The sequence below is a fragment of the Malaclemys terrapin genome, chromosome 4 (genome assembly GCF_027887155.1).
Source record: "Malaclemys terrapin pileata isolate rMalTer1 chromosome 4, rMalTer1.hap1, whole genome shotgun sequence".
Taxonomy (NCBI): domain Eukaryota; kingdom Metazoa; phylum Chordata; order Testudines; family Emydidae; genus Malaclemys; species Malaclemys terrapin.
Window position 1 is genome coordinate 24532957 of NC_071508.1, and position 22392 is coordinate 24555348.

At 46.9% G+C, this 22392-nt stretch overlaps 1 long non-coding RNA gene across 1 annotated transcript; it reads right to left on the reverse strand.

The window, feature by feature from the left end:
• Positions 1–207: 207 nt before the first annotated feature.
• On the reverse strand, positions 208–8627 carry LOC128836980 (uncharacterized). Its single transcript, XR_008444868.1, has 3 exons — positions 8560–8627; positions 4044–4192; positions 208–1546 (listed from the first exon to the last, which is right to left on the reverse strand). It is a non-coding gene; the product is annotated as an uncharacterized LOC128836980 (long non-coding RNA).
• Positions 8628–22392: the final 13765 nt, after the last annotated feature.

Below are 22392 nucleotides of genomic sequence, written 5' to 3' on the forward strand. Positions count from 1 at the left end.
TAGCAATCAGACCCTCCGTTCTCTTTAACCACTGCACAGAAAGCCTTATGTCTCAGCAGCTGAACAGAGCTGGTGATGATGGAGTTGATACTTAATACCCCCCTCTGGTAGAACACGAGTTGGCTGGAACACGAAGACTAAATCACCAAGCCAGATGACTATTTTTTATAGCAGGGTAGCCCCCCAAAGGAGAATCAGCTACAGCATTGTGCAATACTCGGTCCATACACATAGCAAGAGACAGCTACCGCACTGAAGCATGTATCGTCTAACTCGACAAAGGGTGGAAATGAGGAGTATTATCCCCATTTTACAGATGGAGAATTGAGGCACAGAGACACTAAGTGACTTGCACGTGGTCACACAGGCCATCTGTGGTAGAGCCAGGGTCTGAAGGCAGAACTACTAATCCCAGATCCGGCTCAATCCTGCAAATCCACAGATCTCTGGGGAAACCCCACAAGCAGCATCAGGCGGGGTTGGGGCATGCATCCCTTTGTGCATCGCTGGAGAGTCTGAGAGCACAGTACGCTGGTGTGGTTTTGTCCATCCTGGCAACGTGGCTGCAGAGCACGCAACATCATTTTTGAATAAAATGAGCAGCTGAAGGCAGGACAGACTTTGTGCAAAATGTCACAATCTCACAAACTCCACTATACCATGCCTGGTGCAAGGCCATCGCCATGGGCACTCCAGCTGGTGCAACGGTCCCTAGTAGACTCTGCATGTTGGATGATTTGAGGCCTTAGCCCCAAGCCCACTCTTACTCTGAGCACAGTGATGCAATGAGATTAGTTTGTGCAGTGAATTTCGTGGCAGGGCAAGGAGCCAGGTTAATAACTATGGAAAGAACCCTGCTTATCCCCAGCACGGGCAGCAGTAGTGTGCACGTACAGACCCAACCTGTTAGCGAGACTCAACCCCTGACATGCAGAGTCCACTCCTAAGCAGAAGGCAGCTCACTCCTCATGTCCATTCCATCCTCGACCACCGGCCTGTCTGATCCCAGGGTGCCGGTGAATGCCAGGTGTGGGGCTGCGGTTCTCTGATGGGGACACCCGGGGCCCAACTCTCCTTTCACCTGCACCAGTGTCAACCAGGCACCCACAAAGTCAGTGGAGTTCGCAGTCGACGTACATGAGATCAGACGGACTGAACTGAGACCACAGATTCGTTTCACACAGGCCCCTTCACAGCCATCGGTTGGTAATGATTTGCCGTCTACTGTCCTGGATCAGTAGAACAAGCTTATCCAAGCGTTTAAGGACAGGTCACTGGATCGGAGCACAGATTTATTCCCATGACATCAGCTCGGAGTCTGGCTGCCAGCTCCTGACTGAGGATCCTCTTCACGGAGTTGCTATCACAGTTGGAAGAGATGATGTCTCATGAGCTCTGTTGGCTTCTCCCAGCTGAGGATCTGGCCCACGACATGCACTGAAGCTCTTGGAAGACACCTGCTGCATGAACATTGGTGGCAGGAGATGAGCCTGGACAGCTATTAAAGATTAGGTTCTTGCTCATGATCACGTTGAACAGGAGTTTCCTACACAACGAAGAGAGAGAGATCACTTGGTCATTACCTGTTAGGTTCACTCCCTCCGGGGCACCTGGCATTGGCCACTGTCGGTAGACAGGATACTGGGCTAGATGGACTTTGGTCTGACCCAGTACGGCTGTTCTTATGTATTGGGGCAAATCACCGAGGGAGGGCCCAATCCCACACCCTCAGGTCCTGGATTTTGAAGCCACGGCAGCGCCAGCTTCAGTATGGTGTAGGCCTGCCTGAGGAATTACCCAGGGCTCTGGACGGGGCTGTACCACCCACCGTAAAGCCCGCGCTGCTCGGGCCAAGACTATCTCGGGTATGTCAACTGCAGCTACAATCATAGCCCATGACTGCAGTCTAGCCAGTCCCCCTCTCTAGGGCCTCACACTCTCTTGCTGCTTAACAGCCCTCTCTTCCTGGCCAGTCCCTGAGTTTTACATGGGGGATTGCCTTAGTCCGAGGGTGCCCCCAATGGCCTAGAGAGGGTGAGCCTCAGTGTCCATCCTCCTTTTGTGCAGCTGTTCTGTAACACAAAAGCAGCTTGGAAAGGTCAGGCAAGCCACAAGCACCTTTCAGCATCACCCCCGACTGCAGGTAGGTTCAGAGGATCCGAGCTTTCGCTGAACCAAAGCTGTTCTGGATCTACTCAGAGGATTCCAGGATCACCTGACTAGAGTTATCCTGGGTTCATTCAAAGGACAAAGTGGCTGGTAAAGCCCATCCCAGCTCTCAGCCTGGAAATAATCATCTACCACAAGGCAAAAGCATTCAGAAGGGAGAGAGGATGGAAGGAACTTGAACTTGGGAGGAGATTTTGCTGTATTAAGGGCTTTCCCCAGTCTAGTCTAGAATAGGCTAGGGGACAGGATGGCACTGAGGTGCATGAAACACTGATGGATGGGTCTGTTGTGTCCCCTTTGCCAGTCCACACTACAAATCATCTGACTTTAAGACTGCATCTACAACGAGGAGTTTCTGACATTGCTAGCACTAGTGTAGACCAGTGGTGGTGTTTTTACCCTTTTTTGTGACATCTAACCTTGCTCAAAGGAGTCCCAGCTAATGGTTCCAAAGCAAACAAACAAACTAACACCAACCCGCGTCCTGTCCACACCAGCATTCCCATCATTGCTAGAACTGCACCAGCAAAGACAAAGTCCCCAGGCCTGATTCTCCTCTGACGCCAGAGTGGATCCCCAGCAGAGCAGGTTGGGAATTTTTTGACAAAGTGGGTTTTTGTCAGAAAATGCGGATTTGTCAAAACTAAAAATGTTGTGGGAAAATATCTGTTTTGGTGAAGCTTTAGTCCAGGAAGGTTTCTCAGGCCAAGCATGAAATCTCTGGTGAAAATAAAAGAGCGACAGACAGACAACCCAGAGAGGCCAGTTGGGTAGGGCACCCATAGGGGAACCGCAGGTTCAAGGCCCTGGTCTGAATCAGGCAGGGCAGGAACTAGAATCTGAGTTTCTCAGTGAGTGCCCTTACCACTGGGATATTGGCTGTTACTTTGTGGTGGATCTGTCTGTCTCTCTCCCCCCACCACCACCCCTCCAATGCAGGATGGCAAAAATATTTGAAAGCTCAAATATTCACAAGGTCAGAGAAAACATTTCCTGCCCAGCTCTAACAAGACGTGTTTCTACTGAACACAGAGTTACACAGAGGTGTAAGCGAGAGAAGAATCAGGTTCTACACACAATTTGAGCTTGATTGTAGCCAGAGAGGGCTGTACCGTGCTTTGCCGGATCAGGGTAGACTGAGCCAAATTGGACTGGAACAACCAACTGTAACTGAGACTAGTTCTGGACATTCGTCTAGCCTGGATTGACCCCATTAATTCTAGCCCCCCCCCCCCCCCCCCCCCGAAGTTCAGTCTGCGTTTGAGAGTGATTTTTAAATACAGTTGTTTAGCCAGTATAAATGGGGAAATTACTGATTGCTAGATCCTCCTGCCCCACTGTGCTAGGCACAGTATAAATACACAACATAACCCAGATCCTCCAAAGGTGCTTAGGCACCTAACTCCTATTGCTTTCAGTGGAAGTTAGGTACCTGCACATCTTGGAGGATCTGGGCGATAGTCCCTTCAGTCTAACCTCCAGTCTTTCTAATGGCTTTGGACCTTTCAATGGGGCGTGGAATGCCACCCCAGCAGAGACATTCTTCCTCGTCAGAACATGCTTAGGCTCAGCAGCTCCCTTCTTCGAGACCCAGCAGCTGTGCTCAGACCTGTACGAGACATGTCTCCCGCCTTCCATTATTCACTTTCCGGTCCCCTTTCTATCCCCAACCTCAGCAACTAGGAAAAAACCTTCTGTACCCGTCTCAGAAATCTGCAAAAATAACACTAAACACCCTCCTTCCTTCTGTTCCATTTGGATTTCTTTGTAGACGTCTCACAGGGTGCGTCATAAAGAACATTCTTCATTCCTGATCAGCTCTGCATCCCCGTTCCAGGGTCACCTTCAACGGGAGACCTCCAAGGAGCACTTACCTAGGCGCTGGAGAAAGCAGTCTTCATCATCCAGTATGTGGCACTCTCCCCACTGAACCAACACCCCAGGGTGGTGCTAGGGGCACTGTGCTCTGTGCTGCAGGAGGTCGTGTGAGGAGATGTAGAACAGAGGCTTGACTCCCAACTACCTGTGGATAGGAAAGGTCTCAGGGTCCTGTCCACAAGAGGAGATATTAGCAATCCCATTGTCCCAGCCAAATTCTTACATCCCACCTCCCTGCTAGTCTTCATTTCTCCTCCCGTTTCACAACGGCACAGACTTGCCACTGCGTCCCACCCCCAGATGCCTTTCAGTGATAGGTGGACAATCCCTGTTCAGATACAGGGTTTGAGAAGTGCCAAACACCTGCAGCACTCAGGAGTGTCCCATTGATGACCATGGCCTCATGCCTCCCACCACACACACACACACACCTCTTGTTGCCCTTTTAGTTAGTGCAAGGCCTGCAATTATGCATGGTCCTGCCGACAAGGACTGCTTAGTCCCATGCCCTCCTGTGCATCCACTCAGGTGCCAGACACAACCAGGCCCTCAATGATCTTCCCTGTTGCAAAGACCAAAGCTAAACCAGGAGAAGTGGCTTACGCAACAGGTTTCAATTCCTTCCCACCCCCTCCCCACCCCACAATGGGGCCAAAATCTCAAGCCCCAGCAGGGCATTTCCCCTTTTGAATGGGGCCTTACAAACCAGGGGCATTAGAGACCACAAGGTTCTTTTCATAAGGACAGGGGCTTTCCCCCTCAGACTGGGCTGAAAGCTCACCCATTCATTCAATGGACAACTGTTTGGTGCATCAGTTGTCCATCTGGCTGCTGCCCTCTCCCTCAAAGGTGGCCGCATTGCAGGGGCTCTCTGTGGATATTGACACTCATCAAGCGTTGCACAGGAACATGGGTGGAGAAATTGGTGGCCCATGTCAGGACCAAGCGAAGAGGCTCCCCAGGCAGGCACAAAGCAAGGATGCTTGGAAAAACTGGAGGTGCAAGAAAGAATCTGGAGCAGGACAAGGGCAGCCCCTGCTCAGATGGATCCAATCCCATAATTCCCTGGTTGTGGAGCTTGACCTCGGCTGATTGACGCTGACTTTGATTAAGGGCTATGCCTGTCCATAAAGAATTTAACTGCATCAGGCTCCCCCGAGGAGGGAAGGATCCGCTGTCTAGAGCAAGGCTGCTGATTGCACTTAAGAAGCAAATGGACAGCACTTTAGATCAGTGGGAGCCCTGTATCAGTGAGCGCTTTATGGCTCATGCCAGACCATCATTACCAGAGAATTTATTGCCTCCTAGACAGGACCAGTTGGGGAGGGTGGCAAAGGGTCTGTTTAAATCATCCTGATGGGGGCAGCGGGCAGCTGGGACTAAAGAGGAACCATATTGACAGGATGATTTCAAGGTCCCTGTCAACCTTTCCCTTAAGCTTCTCCCATTACAGCTTCCTTAGCTGTGATTTACAGCCTTTCCCAGCCAGCGCTCAAAGCCGAAGCAGGCAGCAGTAGGCTCAGGGATAGCTGTTGGGAAAGCATTGGGGAGGTCTGGAACAGGGATATATGAGCAGAGCAAAGATCACGGTTCTCCTTCCCAGGGAGGTAGCATGATGCAGTGGCCAGGAGACTCGGGACACCAGGGTACTGCTCCCCACTCAGCCACTGTCCTGCTGTGGGCATCTTTAGGCAAGCTGCATCCCTGCTCGGTGCCTCAATTTCCCCAGCCTCTTTAACCTTGCTACCATCTGTCAACAGCCACTCCACGCCCCAAAGTGGTTTGCCCCATCTCACACCCCAGCCAGGTTGCTTATTGTCCCCACCCCTTCCAGGGCCATAAAGAGACCAATAAATCTAATGCCCTTAACCCAGGCCTTCAGCTCCACCCAGGGACCAATAATCCTTTTCTCCCCTTGTGTCAGGTTGAGGGGGAGAGAAGCTTTGCAGCCCATCTTTTGGGAAACCTAGGCCCTCCCTCTCCTCTGGGTTCCAGCCCGGGGATCCTGGATTAAGCAACTAGTGTCTGCTCCCCCAGACTTGCTGCTGCTTCCCTGGGCCACTTCCTACCTTCATCTGCCTCCCAGTCCCTTTCACAGTCCCTTTCCCTAATCAGCTCCAAGTGTTCCCTTCTCTCCTACTACCCTCCTCCTGCAAAACCAATCCTAATATTCACACTCCCTATGCAGCTCTCCTCAACTCCCTGCAGTCCCTCCTTTATAGGAACTCCCCAGGCTGATTCTCCCCAGCTGGGTCTAATCCTTAACGACCTGTCTGCCACCAGGTGCCACAGAACAGGCTAACTGAACTCCCTTTAACCCTTCACTGCCAGTGTGGGGGTTTATACACCCCATCGCAGTCAGGTGATAACATGGGCAATGAGAGAGAAGGAGTCTTTTCTGGGAGAAGGGCAGTTGGGAGAGAATGAGAGATGCTGGGACAGGGGAAGGAGAGAGAAAATGAAGGTGGAAGAAGAACAGTGGAGATTAAAGGAACGAGGAAGAGGAGGAAAGAGAGAAAGAATAGGGCTAAAATGCACTGGTGAGACAGCGATTTAGTGGAAGTTAGGAGCCTAAATACCTTTCAGGATCTGGGCCAAAGAGATGGCTAGAAAATGTCATTTTGTCAAAATCAAAATTTTCTGCTGGAACATGTCAATTTCAACAACATTTTACTTTCAAAAAAATAGAAAGGAAGCATTTTGACAAGGTCAAAAAGTTCCGCCCCTGTGGCTTAGGACACAGGACTCTGTTCCCAGCCTGGCCACTGACCTGTTCCATCCCCTTGGCTGTTCCATTTTGACAGTTTGGGAATGGAATGGTTCGATTTGGGGTTTTGAAATGAGTTTTTGTTGCAAAAAAATTATTTTGTTATTTAAAAAAAGGGTTACATTTTAAAAATTGTAACCCAACCTTTAGCTTTTATTGAAATGAAACCCTTCGATTGGCCCAAAACAACATTTCACTTCATGGGGAAGTTTGAAATTTGACTTTTTTTTTCTGATTTGGAAAGAAAATAAATGAGGAAATCATGAAATTTCCTGCATAATGGAAATTCTGGTTCTCATGCAGCTCCCAACCTGGAAGTCCCTGGATCTGTCCTTCCAGCAGCTCAAACTTCATAAAACAAATAAATGCACAGAGATGAGATAGGAATGGGGAAAGAGAGGGAGCGAAAAGTCTGTGGGGAGAGGGAGCAGCGAAGGCTGAAATAAGAGAAAGAAATGAGAGAAAAAGCCTAGAGAAGGAGACGTGAAAGAAAAGAAAGGAGAGGGGAAGTGAATGAAAAAGAGCAGGGAAAGGGAAGGGAAAGGATGGGGGGTGGGGAGGATGCAAGCTGCTGGAGCCATCTGTCATGGGCTATTGGATTCTTTGTGTGTGTGTCAGTTCTGTTGCCTGGGCTTTGCTGTGAGAGCTCCCACCTGCTGCCAGCTGGTTCTGGGAGCCAACCTGCAGTCACGCTTCCTACCATGCATGCGCACACAGACTGCAGGGGGGGGAAGCACAGAATGAAATTGACCATGATGGAGGTTGAGCCAAGCAGCACTCCTGCCCGGTGACACTCCACAGAAAATGAGGGGGCTGGTTTCTCCTTGGTGCATGGAATCAGCTGCTGCCCGACACCGGCTCTTCCTCCCACACAAAATGGGAGTGAGATCAGCTGCTGGGTGATGGAGCTCCTCCCTCCAGTGCCATGTGTGAGCAGACTCAGCGAGTGTCCCATTATGCCTCTGGTTCGCTGGCAAGGCAAGGAGGTAAGGTCAAGGGACTAGTGTTTGGATCTGGGGTCTGCAAAGAGCTTAATCCATGTGCTATGAGGAGATGGCATGAAATAGTCCATGTCCTCTTCTAGGACTCATAGGATTCATGCCAGGTATCACAGAGGACTCCATCACACCTCTGATAGAACTGGCTGGCCCTACATTGCCACTAACAAATCCAGTTCCTGCCCCTTCCATGCCCATTCCTCTAGCTACCTCGTTATCCTGCTTCACAATCACTTCAGAGGGTGGGCTAATGGTAGGGGGACGGGAACCTTCCTGCTCACTCCAGAGGGTGGAGCTAGGACTCCTGGGTCCTATTCCCAGCCCTCACTGTGTGACCTTGGGCAGGCCCCTTTGTATTGAGTCTGTCCCCTTCTCTGGCCAGTTTCCCCTTTAACAGCTTAAAGTGTCCAGGGCAGATCCTGTCCCCTGCCAGGCCCCTTTGCACTGCTGTGGTGGCACAAAGGCTCTAGAAAGTTGGCCTAACTTGACACCTGAGGATTCCCCTAGCACTAGGAAATCCATGGTTCATATAGCTGGCCCCATGCCAGCCCCATTACATCCCCTGCCACAGAGGGCATGGCTGAGCACGGCAGCACTCTGATGATCCCTGGCTACTGTGACACACCCACGGGGCCCAGGACTAGCTGGCATAATGTAGAGCAACCCCAAGGATGCTTTAAGTTACACCAGGGACAGAATCAGCTCGGGGATTGAGAGCAGTGAGGCAGAAAGATGGTAAAAAGCTACCTCTGCCCCTTCCCTGCAGCCTCTGCCAGAACCCAGGATTGGGGCCTCAGTGTCTTGGCTTCAGCACCTGCAGAATGAACGTAGCAGTTAGCCCTGCGTGAAATATAGGATGCAAAAGGCAAAGAGATTCAGAAGCATTGTGAGGGCTATAGCACTTTGAGACCTCCCAGTGGAAGGGGCTGGGGAAGGGCAAAGAACCAGGATTACCCCTCGTCCTGGGCCACTCCTTGTTCCTCCTCATTAGTATTTGTATTCCAGAAGTTTGCCCATTGTCCCGTTGCACTAAGTGGTGCACAGAGCCAGTCCTGCCCTCCAGAGCTTCGAGTCTGAAGAAAGGAGTCAGACCAAATAAGAGACCGTCACTGCTCTACACAGTGTTAGACAAGACACACCTCGAAAGGATGATTATCCCCAATTTACAGACTGCAATCTGAGGATAAGCTTTAAAGGCCCAGATCCTTGAAGGCAGCTAAGCACCTAATTCACACAGATTTCAGTGGGAGTTAGGCACCTAAATACCTTTTGAGGATCTGGGCCCTAACTCCCTTAGGCTCTTTGGAAAATCCCAACCTGTGTGACTTACCCACTGTCATACAGGGAGTCTGTGGCAAAGATGAGAATTGAGTTCGAAGCTGTTCAGCCTGTGCCTAACCACAAAACTAGCTGTTTTCATCTGGGCCAGACTCCCTCAGCCACTCAATAGCTATTCCAGCCACGTTGGCCACCCCTCTCTCCTCCCACTCACTTATGCCCTTCCTGTCCTGGGTTCACCCGACACTCCTGCCCCTCCCCATCCCACAAGCAATTGGATTCCCTCCTATAAAGCCGTTCTCATTTTGACAATGACCCACTTAGCCACAGCGCTCGCATATTTGCTGGGGACGGAATATTAACTTGCCTAAGAGAACAGATCTTCTAAACAGATGCTGGGCCTCATATCAAAGCATGGGAGAGTGCGAAAAATCACTAGGCTGTCAGGGAAAAAAAAAATCTGTTGGCCAAGAAGATGCTGCAGAGTGGAACTACGGAATGAGGCTGCAGCTCCAGCCTCAATGACCAGGCATGTCCCAGGGGACCAGCTAACACATCCAAGACACGCACTACAGTGGCCTAATCAGAGATCTGTATGGGCTCATGAAATAGACAAAATAACCCATCTGGCTGCTGAGTAATAGCTACTCTGAGCTTATACTAGCTACAGCTTGTGGAGAAGTAAAGGGTGGTTTTGTGAATGAGACACTGGACTAAGGAAATCTAGGCTCTGTCTCTACCCTCTGTCTGTGACCTTGGCCAAGTCCTTCAAAGGAACTGTCTCTTACTGTATGTTTATGCAGGGCTTAGTACATGAGCTGTTGAGGTCTCTAGCTGCTACCATAATATGCATAAACTGTGAGGGAACTAGTTAAGATATGCACAGTGAGCAATTTATTCAGTGAATTAGCCCTTTCTTTCTCTGGATCTGTGGGGTTTTGCTATTTTTTCCCCACCATTCACAATTGCCCAATGAACACTTTATCCAAATAAACATCAGCCTACTGGCTATTCCTCACTACTCCAGCCATGGAGTTGGTCACGAAGCTCACATGATATTGCATCCCCTCTCTGCCTGGATGGCCATCACTTTGATCGTTTGTGGCGTGAACGTGTGGGCTCGCACAAACACGCTTGTTTGTCTCGGAGTGCATTGGTCGACATGAGCACATCTGGATGAACATGAGCTTCCCCCAGTATTCCCATCTGCTAAACCTCGCCTGACTGAATGTTCACAAGCAGGGAAGAGGCCACCAATACCACAGAGTTGAATTTATCGGTTTGAATCAGACAGATATTGGTGGATCCATTTTTATAGAGTCATAGACTTTAAGGTCAGAAGGGACCATTATGATCGTCTAATCTGACCTCCTGCACAACGCAGGCCACAGATTCTCACCCACCCACTCCTGTAATAAACCCCTAACCTATGTCTGAGCTATTGAAGTCCTCAAATCATGGTTTAAAGACTTCAAGGTGCAGAGAATCCTCCAGCAAATGAACCATGCCCCACGCTGCAGAGGAAGGCGAAAAACCCCCAGGGCCTCTGCCAATCTGCCCTGGAGGAAAATTCCTTCCAGACCCCAAATATGGCGATCAGCTAAATCCCGAGCACGTGGGCAAGACTCACCAGCCAGACACCCAGGAAAGAATTCTCTGTAGTAACCAGATCCCACCCCATCTAACATCGCATCACAGGCCATTGGGCATATTTACCGCTAATAGACAAAGATCAATTAATTGCCAAAATTAGGCTATCCCATCATACCATCCTCTCCATAAACTTATCAAGCTTAGTCTTGAATCCAGATATGTCTTTTGCCCCCACTGGTCCCCTTGAAAGGCTGTTCCAGACCTTCACTCCTCTGATGGTTAGAAACCTTCATCTAATTTCAAGTCTAAACTTCCTGATGGCCATTTTATATCCATTTGTTCTTGTGTCCACATTAGTACTGAGCTTAAATAATTCCTTTCCCTCCCTGATATTTATCCCTCTGATATATTTACAGAGAGCAATCATATCTCCCCTCAGCCTTCTTTTGGATGGCTAAACAAGCCAAGTTCTTTGAGTCTCCTTTCATAAGACAGGTTTTCCATTCCTCAGATCATCCCAGTAGCCTTTCTCTGTACCCGTTCCAGCTTGAATTCATCCTTCTTAAACATGGGAGACCAGAACTGCACATGGTATTCCAGATGAGGTCTCACCAGTGCCCTGTATAACGGTAATAACACCTCCTTATCTCTACTGGAAATACCTCACCTGATGCATCCCAAGACCGCATTAGCTTTTTTCACGGCCATATCACATTGACGGCTCACAGTCATCCTGTGGGATCAACCAATACTCCGAGGTCCTTCTCCTCCTTTGTTACTTCCAACTGATGAGTCCCCAGCTTATAACAAAAATTCTTGTTATTAATCCCTAAATGCATGGCCTTGCACTTTTCACTATTAAATTTCATCCTATTACTATTACTCCAGTTTATAAGGTCATCCAGATCTTCCTGTATGATATCCCGGTTCTTCTCTGCATTGGCAATACCTCCCAGCTTTGTGTCATCCACAAACTTTATTAGCACATTTCCACTTTTTGTGCCAAGGTCAGTAATAAAAAGATTAAATAAGATTGGTCCCAAAACCAGTCCCTGAGGAACTCCACTAGTAACCTCCCTCCAGCCTGATAGTTCACCTTTCAGTACGACCCGTTGTAGTCTCCTCTTTAACCAGTTCCTTATCCACATTTCAATTTTCATATTGATCCCCATCTTTTCCAATTTAACTAATAATTCCCCATGTGGAACCGTATCAAAAGCCTTACTGAAATCGAGGTGAATTAGTGAATTAGATCCACTAAAAAAATCTGTTACCTTCTCAAAGAAGGAGATCAGGTTGGTTTGGCACGATCTACCTTTAGTAAAACCATGTTGTATTTTGTCCCAATTACCATTGACCTCAATGTCCTTAACTACTTTCTCCTTCAAATTTTTTTCCAAGACCTTGCATACTACAGACGTCAAACTAAAAGGCCTTAGTTGCCTGGATCACTTTTTTTCCCCTTTCTTAAAAATAGGAACTATGTTAGCAATTCTCTAGTCATACGGTACAACCCCTGAGTTTACAGATTCATTAAAAATTCTTGCTAATGGGCTTGCAATTTCATGTGCCAGTTCCTTTAATATTCTTGGATGAAGATTATCTGGGCCCCCCCGATTTAGTCCTATTAAGATGTTCGAGTTTGGCTTCTACTTCGGGTGTGGTAATATCTACCTCCATATCCTCATTCCCATTTGTCATCCTGCCATTATCCCTAAGCTCCTCGTTAGCCTCATTAAAGACTGAGGCAAAGTATTTGTTTAGATATTGGGCCATGCCTAGATTATCCTTATCCTCCACTCCATCCTCAGTGTTTAGCCATCCCACTTCTTCTTTCTTTGTTTTCTTTTATTTATATGGCTATAGAACCTTTTACTATTGGTTTTAATTCCCTTTGCAAGATCCAACTCTACATAGCTTTTGGTCTTTCTCATTTTATCCCTACATGTTCTGACCTCAATAAGATAGCTTTCCTTGCTGATCACTCCCATCTTCCACTCCTTGTAGCTTTCTGCTTTTTCTTAATCACCTCTCTGAGATGCTTGCTCATCCAGCTTGGTCTACAACTCCTGCCTATGAATTTTTTCCCCTTTCTTGGGATGCAGGCTTCTGATAGTTTCTGCAACTTTGACTTGAAGTAAATCCAGGCCTCCTCTGCCTTTATATCCACAAGTTCTTCAGTCCAATCCACTTCTCTAATTTTCTTAATTTTTTTAAGTTGGCCCTTTTGAAATCAAAAACCCTAGTCACAGATCTATTTTTGTTTATCCTTCCATTTAGTTTGAACTGAATTAGCTCATGATCACTCAAACTAAGGTTGTCCCCTACAACCATTTCTTCTATGAGGCCTTCACTACTCACCAAAACCAAATCTAACATGGCATCCCCTCTTGTTGGTTCTTCAACTACTTGATGAAGGAATCCATCAGCTATTGCATCCAGGAAAATCTGAGCCCTATTATTATTACTAGCACTTGTCCTCCAGTCTATATCTGGGAAGTTAAAGTCTCCCATGATCACAAAACTCCCGTTAGTATTTACTTCTTTAAAAACATTAAAAAGGTCTCTATCCATACCCAAATCAGATCCCGGTGGTCTCTATAGCACACCCCAAGCACTATCTCAGGGGATGCTCTAGTAGCTTTCTTCCCCCAATGTGATTTTTGCCCAGACAGACTCTGTCTTCTCCATTCCATCACTTTTTATTTCTTTACAGTCTACCTCATCATTGATATACAATGCTACTCCACCATCTTTGCCTTTATTTCTGTCTTTCCTAAACAACACATACCCTTCAATACCTCTACTCCAGTCATGACTACTATTCCACCATGTTTCTATTATCCCTATAATATCTGGTTTCACTTCCTGCACCAGTATGTATTTATTATTTCTATTACCGTATTGCCTAGGAGTCCCAGTCATGGACCAGGCTTCGGTTGTGCTAGGTGCTGTACAAACACAGAACAAAAAGAACCACCTCTGCCCCAAAGATGTTACAATCTAAGTATAAGGCAAGAGACACTAGAGTGACAAAGACACATGAAATGAGATATACACATGGCCTGGATCATCAGTCTTCAGTAAAGATCCCATGGCATTTCCCACAAATGTCCAGGTGTTAATTCCACCGTCTTGGCCCAATTACAAATTTCATTCATTCCATTTTGCCTCCCAAAATTTCCCCCGACTGAGACGTTCATATGCTACAACGATGGAGGACCGCATAAATCTTGCTATAGACTGTTTCAGTTGGATATTCAATTCTCCATTTCCTTAGCTGATGTGTATTGTTGCAATGCTCTGTCAATAGTTGCAATGTTCCGCCCCAGAGGTGGCTGCATTTCAGAGGTGGCTGATGCAAATCCCATCCTGTCTATAACATCTGTGAAAGGCACTGCAAAATATAAGAGCTTTGTTAGTTATAACAATCTACAGCTCTTAATCTGAACTGGATGATGCACCCAAAATGTACTGATGGAAAGTGCTATGAAAGAGCTAGGTATTAATCAATGATTGTTGTTATAGGAATGTATCTTTCCACTCATAAAACCCAAGGCATCCTGTGCATCAGCTTTTCGTCACGATATTAAAATTCTGAACAGGGATTCATCCATGATGGAAAAACCCAAGTGCATCATTCTCCCTGTTATCCGAGGGATTTGCTGCATCCCCTTCATTCTCTGATCACTTTGGTTATATTTGCCTTGCTTGTATCTGCTGATTTTTTTTTAGGAGTCAGAGTGAAAGCAAAGTAGGTCAGTGAGAACCATATGACTGCCAGAGAGATTTCTGCGGAAACAGAGAGGCAGCGCAGAGAACAAGAGGAGTAGGGGGGAGTCACAGCCTGTGAATGTGCTAGATGAGCGGGAGACCCAAACCAGAGTTGGTGGTGGGGTGCCCTTTAATAAATTTTCATCCGGTGAGTAGGCATCAGCGCAGGACAAGCAAGAGGGGGCCTGTGTTTTATCACCCCCAACCATGCAGAGCATCTTGAATCATAGAATATCAGGGTTGGAAGGGACCTCAGGTCATCTAGTCCAACCCCCCTGGTCAAAGCAGGACCAATCCCCAACTAAATTTAAATTGAACACGAAACAGGGCTGGGCCCAAGGTGGAAAGTTCAGATCCAGAGCCAAATAGCCTCAAAAAAGGGGAGTTTTCGGAAAGGTGGAGGAATTGATACAGGCCTATCATACACACAGAATATAATGCCTACATACTGCACTGATGGGCACATTAAATACGAGAGAGAGAGAGAAAAATTCCTTTAAACCCTCTGATATGTTCGCAGGGTATTAAACGATGACAGTTGTGTATAGCTCCTAAATCCTCGGGAATACAGGAGCTAGTCTCTCAGGCATAGTGTTTACAAATCAGATTATTGCCACCTGCTAATTAAATGCTCTGCTGTTGGGCATTAAATTTCATTCCTTGGGAAAGTTCAGTGTTTAGAGGGGAATTTAGCAGGACAGAGCACTGTTCCCTTCACCTTGCAGGCTCAGAAGTTAGGAAATTGCCTGGCTGGATATGATGAGTTTGTCAGTTTCCCCAAGCTGTGTTCTTTGGTCACGTGGGCACTGAGGGGTGAAATGTTCGCTGTAAAACTGGTTTGGGGATTTCATTACATACCTGGAGCTCCGAATGGGTTTGTGAAGGTTATGGGGCTGCAGCAACTCTTCCTTCTCCTCTTCCCTGCTGGGGAAACCCCTGTTATAGCATGGAGTGGCCTCTGGCACGCCCCGGGTGAGAAGCCGCTGGGTACATAGGAGTGCAGGGAGGCCTTGGACCAGCACAGAGATGGAGCTTCTGGGCAGATGGGAGCTGGATTTGTAATCAGGAAACTCCATGATTTTGACTTTTTTTTTTTTTTTTTTTTTCAGTTCTGAAGTGGAATGAAAACCAAAAATTTCAAAATGTCCTGAGAAAGGAAATTCTGGTGGTGGTGTTGGGGGGTTGTTTCAAGTCAATTGAACATATTTCATTCCGCTTCTGACTTAAAAATGTTATATTCTATTATAAAATACGAGCTTTAAAAAATAGAAAAGGAAAATCATTTTGAAACGACCAATCAGAATGTTCGGTGACAAGAAGAACGCTTTGACCTTCTCACATTTGTTTTTTTATTTTTCTGTTGAAACGAAACTTGAGCAAAATCGACACCTTTCCACTAAACGTTTTGCTTTTGAGAAATTGGCATTTTCTAATGGGGAAAAAAAGGTTCTGTCAGAAAATGTCCAACCAGCTCCACTTCTGAGCATGCAGCTATAGCTCAGGCTAATGCAATCTGTCTCACTCGAGTGGCTGGGCCACGTGAAGAAAGACTACCACCTTTAAACAAACCCAGCTGTTCCTGGATCCCAGGCAGTAGAGGCGTGTATTTTTAGACCCACAGGAGATTGGTTCAGTCCCCACCAGGCCTGATCAGGGGTGCCCTTACAGAGCTGCTCACTAGTTGACAAGGGATGGATCACTTGCTGATTACCTGTTCCCTTCATTCCCTCTGAAGTACCTGGCATTGGCCACTGTCGGAAGACAGGATACTGGGCTAGATGGACCTTTGGTCTGACCCAGTATGGCTGGTCTTATGACAAGTGGACCATTCAGCACCTTCCTTTCAATGTAACAATCCAGAGAAAACTCCCCACAGGGGATCCCCAGAGCCCCCTCTCCTGTGGGTTTGGTGACAGTAACCTAGGCCCATCAAAAGAACCTGATGTATGTTTGGTGTCTGGGATGTTTTCCCATCATCTTTCCCCTGGTGAGAACTCTACAGTCCAATGTTTCCTCTGCCAATTCAGCCTCACCTGCTCTAGGATTCCTGAGAGTCCCCTTCCAAACAGTTACCCGGAGGGAACGCCATGACAAATTGGGAAGATACATCACACTGATCATTTACTGAGCAGCTTAATGAAATCAACTTAGCGCTTAAACGTGAAAAAGCAGCAGTGGGATAAAATCAGGCCCCGAATCCTGTGACAAGTTCTGTCACCAAATTGCAGGCAGGGTTGGGCTGATGTCTCTGCTGGAGTCGCACTCCCACCCTGGATTCAGTTTAACCGTCTCCTTCCAGAGGGCAGTTCCCCTGAGCGCAAAGTCACTTATAGCCCCTCTCCAACAGGACCCAATGTGCCCCCTTCTCTTCTGAGCCCAGCAACCTCCCCTGAAGCTTCCTAGCCTGTTCCACACCTCTCCAGCAGGACCACATCCCCAGAGACACCTTTTCCCTGAGACACCAGCCACATACTCTCCACATGAATACCAGGGCATTAAGCAGTCTTCTGAGAGGGGAGCAGGGGTTTTCTGGTGGCCTGTAGCACCTCCATCCTCACTCCTACCCTCCCACTCCAGATTGGGGGGATTGTGGTCACCCTTGTTCCGGGAAACCAACAGGCTCAGTGTGAATCTCCTGCATCTTCCTCATCTCACACCCACGTGGGGCTAAGCTCTTGGGACACTCTCCCACCTCCTAGTTTTCCCAGTCCATCCCAGAGCTAGCCTGGGCCTCCTCAAGGTGCAGGAGATACGTTGCCATCTCTGCCATGTGGTGCAGGCCCAGAGCAAGGAGGTCTCTCCCTGCAATGGATGCATGGACGTGTTTCTCCAGCACAGTCGATGCTGCAGCATATGGGGCTGCACAGGGAGCCTTTTGCAATTGCAGGACTCCTTGGCACCAACTTGCCCAGGGGCCTTGGTGGCTGGGTTGGCTCAGCCTCAGGCCTGATGTAAAGACTGAGAGAAACCTAAGGATTTGGCTCTGTTATGTTTAAATCATTTTGAGATCCTAAGATGGAAACTGCCATATGTGGCAGATGATTAGATAGCTAGATATAGACAAAGAGCTGAAGAATTATTATGAGCATTACAACATAAAAATACCACATTGAAAACAAATCCAGGTGGTTTTGTCACTGCTCATTAAACAGAAGTTAGAGCTTGTTCTGAAGGAGAAATCTCCCACCTAGCCTTCTGTCCAAAGGATAAAGGGCTGAGGGTGGAAAGCAACTGAGGTAACGGAGCTCCCGTTGTGCTGGGGTATGGGGCCTGGCTGACTTCACAACAGGTTCACATGGTTGTAACTATTGACTTCAGTGGAGTTGTTCCTGATTTACACCAGGGTGAGTAGGGGGAGAGGGTCAGGCCCAATGGAGTTACTCCTGATTTACACCATTTCAAAAATGCCTTTTTTTTTTTAATTAAAAATATTTGAAAACGGTCAACATCAAAAAATGAAACATTTTGTTGGACCCAAAATGAATTTCTCTTCAACTTTTCAATTCACTGAAAATTTTGAAATATTTTCAGTCTGACACAAAAAAAAAAAAACAATTTTGAAACTGCAAATGAATCAAAAAAATCCATTATTTGCCCAGCTCTATTCCTGATTTACACCGTTGTGAAAGGGTAATCGGGCCTCATGGAATTACTCCTAATTTACTCCAGGGTGCATGAACTGGGCTCATAGCCTGGCAGGAGTTTTGGGGAGATGGAACTGTCTTGCTTTCTTATTCTTTCCATGGCTATCACAGTCTCTTAATAAGGATTGAGTGCCTCAGTTTTCTTGGTTTAGGTAGCTAAGGTTTATGGCATGGAATAACTTTCTATATAGCATTTTACCGTGTAATTGCCTTGCTCAATTACCCAAGTAATGTAAGCAAAGGTAATTGCCAAATTGAGGCATATAATCACACAGTGATTGCGATAATTAGGCTGGGAAATTGACAAGTGAAACATGTTCTGAAACTTTGGGAGATAACCGCGCCCAGGGAGAAAAGTGTGTTTCAAAAGGTGCCTGTATGTGTCTCAATATATTGTCATTGAAACCAGCCAAAGTGATTAGTTCCATCCAGGCCTTTTCTCCATCAGAAAGCCAAACTTTGTTTAGATAAGATCGGGAGCTCTTTGACAGGGACCGACTTTTTGTTCTGGGTTTGTACAGCTCCTAGCGCAATGGGCCAGGACTGTAGAATTGAAACCCCGATCATTCAACAAATGCAACAAGGAGTCTGGTGGCACCTTAAAGACTAACAGATTTATTTGGGCATAAGCTTTCGTGAGTAAAAACCTCACTTCTTCGGATGCATAGAGTGAAAGTTACAGATGCAGGCATTATATACAGACACATGGAGAGCAGGGAGTTACTTCACAAGTGGAGAACCAGTGTTGACAGGGCCAATTCAATCAGGGTGGATGTAGTCCACTCCCAATAATAGATGAGGAGGTGTCAATTCCAGGAGAGGAAAAGCTGCTTCTGTAGTGAGCCAGCCACTCCCAGTCCCTATTCAAGCCCAGATTAATGGTGTTGAATTTGCAAATGAATTTTAGTTCTGCTGTTTCTCTTTGAAGTCTGTTTCTGAAGTTTTTTTGTTCAATGATAGTGACTTTTAAATCTGTAATAGAATGACCAGGGAGATTGAAGTGTTCACTTACTGGCTTATGTATGTTACCATTCCTGATGTCCGATTTGTGTCCATTTATTCTTTTGCGGAGGGACTGTCCCGTTTGGCCAATGTACATGGCAGAGGGGCATTGCTGGCACATGATGGCATATATGACATTAGAGGATGTGCAGGTGAATGAGCCCCTGATGGTGTGGCTGATGTGGTTGGGTCCTCTGATGCTGTTGCCAGAGTAGATATGGGGACAGAGTAGGCAACGAGGTTTGCTACAGGGATAGGTTCCTGGGTTGGTGTTTCTGTGGTGTGGTGTGTAGTTGCTGGTGAGTATTTGCTTCAGGTTGGGGGGTTGTCTGTAAGCGAGGACCGGCCTGCCTCCCAAGGTCTGTGAGAGTGAGGGATCATTTTCCAGGATAGGTTGTAGATCGTGGATAATGCGCTGGAGAGGTTTTAGCTGGGGGCTGTATGTGATGGCCAGTGGTGTTCTGTTATTGTCCTTGTTGGGCCTGTCCTGCAGTAAGTGATTTCTGGGTACCCGTCTTGCTCTGTCAATCTGTTTCCTCACTTCCCCAGGTGGGTATTGTAGTTTTACGAATGCATGATAAAGATCTTGTAGGTGTTTGTCTCTGTCTGAGGGGTTGGAGCAAATTCGGTTGTATCTTAGGGCTTGGCTGTAGACAATGGATCGTGTGATGTGTCTTGGATGGAAGCTGGAGGCATGTAGGTACGTATAGCGGTCAGTAGGTTTCCGGTATAGGGTGGTGTTTATGTGACCATCAATTATTTGTACTGTAGTGTCCAGGAAGTGGCCATACTTGCATGGCCCCACAGTATGCCAACATTTTTATGGCTGACTTAGAACAACGCTTCCTCAGCTCTCGTCCCCTAATGCCCCTCCTCTACTTGCGCTATATTGATGACATCTTCATCATATGGACCCACGGAAAGGAGGCCCTTGAAGAATTCCACCTGGACTTCAACAATTTCCACCCCACCATCAACTTCAGCCTGGACCAGTCCACACAAGAGATCCACTTCCTGGACACTACAGTACAAATAATTGATGGTCACATAAACACCACCCTATACCGGAAACCTACTGACCGCTATACGTACCTACATGCCTCCAGCTTCCATCCAAGACACATCACACGATCCATTGTCTACAGCCAAGCCCTAAGATACAACCGAATTTGCTCCAACCCCTCAGACAGAGACAAACACCTACAAGATCTTTATCATGCATTCGTAAAACTACAATACCCACCTGGGGAAGTGAGGAAACAGATTGACAGAGCAAGACGGGTACCCAGAAATCACTTACTGCAGGACAGGCCCAACAAGGACAATAACAGAACACCACTGGCCATCACATACAGCCCCCAGCTAAAACCTCTCCAGCGCATTATCCACGATCTACAACCTATCCTGGAAAATGATCCCTCACTCTCACAGACCTTGGGAGGCAGGCCGGTCCTCGCTTACAGACAACCCCCCAACCTGAAGCAAATACTCACCAGCAACTACACACCACACCACAGAAACACCAACCCAGGAACCTATCCCTGTAGCAAACCTCGTTGCCTACTCTGTCCCCATATCTACTCTGGCAACAGCATCAGAGGACCCAACCACATCAGCCACACCATCAGGGGCTCATTCACCTGCACATCCTCTAATGTCATATATGCCATCATGTGCCAGCAATGCCCCTCTGCCATGTACATTGGCCAAACGGGACAGTCCCTCCGCAAAAGAATAAATGGACACAAATCGGACATCAGGAATGGTAACATACATAAGCCAGTAAGTGAACACTTCAATCTCCCTGGTCATTCTATTACAGATTTAAAAGTCACTATCATTGAACAAAAAAACTTCAGAAACAGACTTCAAAGAGAAACAGCAGAACTAAAATTCATTTGCAAATTCAACACCATTAATCTGGGCTTGAATAGGGACTGGGAGTGGCTGGCTCACTACAGAAGCAGCTTTTCCTCTCCTGGAATTGACACCTCCTCATCTATTATTGGGAGTGGACTACATCCACCCTGATTGAATTGGCCCTGTCAACACTGGTTCTCCACTTGTGAAGTAACTCCCTGCTCTCCATGTGTCTGTATATAATGCCTGCATCTGTAACTTTCACTCTATGCATCCGAAGAAGTGAGGTTTTTACTCACGAAAGCTTATGCCCAAATAAATCTGTTAGTCTTTAAGGTGCCACCAGACTCCTTGTTGTTTTTGTAGATACAGACTAACACGGCTACCCCCTGATATTCAACAAATGATTAATCAGCCCCGCCCCCCATCATGAAATTGGCTTTAAAATCATGAGTTTTAATAAACAGTAGATGTGGAGTTCTTTTTATTTGCGTGGTGGGGTTGGAGCAGTAAGGGGTCATGTTTTCACTGTTTTCTCTGCAACCAGTCTGAATGCTAGAAATTTACCTTTTTTTAAAAAAAAATGAAAGCTGTGATCATATGATTCCAGCAGTTGCAGCTTTAATTTTCAAACAAACACTGTGATACTCATGCCTGGGGCGCGAAACTTCCTTGCACTGGCCCTAGGGGTACCTAGGCACTACCAGAACAATACCTAGCTCTTATATAGCCCTTTTCATTGGTAGATCCCAAAGCGCTTTACAAAGGATGTCAGTATTATTTCGGTTTTACAGATGGGGAAACTGAGGCACAGAGGAAGTGACTGGTCCAGGTCACCCAGCAGCCCAGTGGCTGAACCAGGAATAAAACCCAGTCTCCTGAGTCCCAGGACAGTGATCTATTCACTGGGCAACGCTCCCTGTCAATCAAAATAATAATAATAATCAAAATGGTGTAGTTTTAAACCAGTTTAGTTACACTGGTTCAAAGCCCTGAGTGGATGCTCTTATTTCAGTTTGAACCAGGCTTATTTCAGTCTATTATAATCAATTAGGAATTAAAGCAAAATAAGCCACAGTAAAGCCAAAATATAAATGCCCTTACAGAGGTCTGAAAATCAGTTTCACTGGTGCTGATATAGAGAGGACCTAAAAAACTGGGAGAGAAGGGGAAAGATCCCCTCTCTCCTGACTCAATACACCTGACCCAATATGGCCATTCATGGTCAAGTGACCCAGGACAAGACATTTGCAAAACTGGGTGGGAGGGATTTTTTCCATCAAATTTAAAAGTAATTTCAAAACAAAAAGTCAAAACATTTCGTTATGAAAAATGTTTAAATGAAACATTTTGACTTTTTGGGGATTGTTCTCAACCACAACAAATTGTCCAACCTGACAGCCATTTGCAGAATGTTTTAGTTGACCTG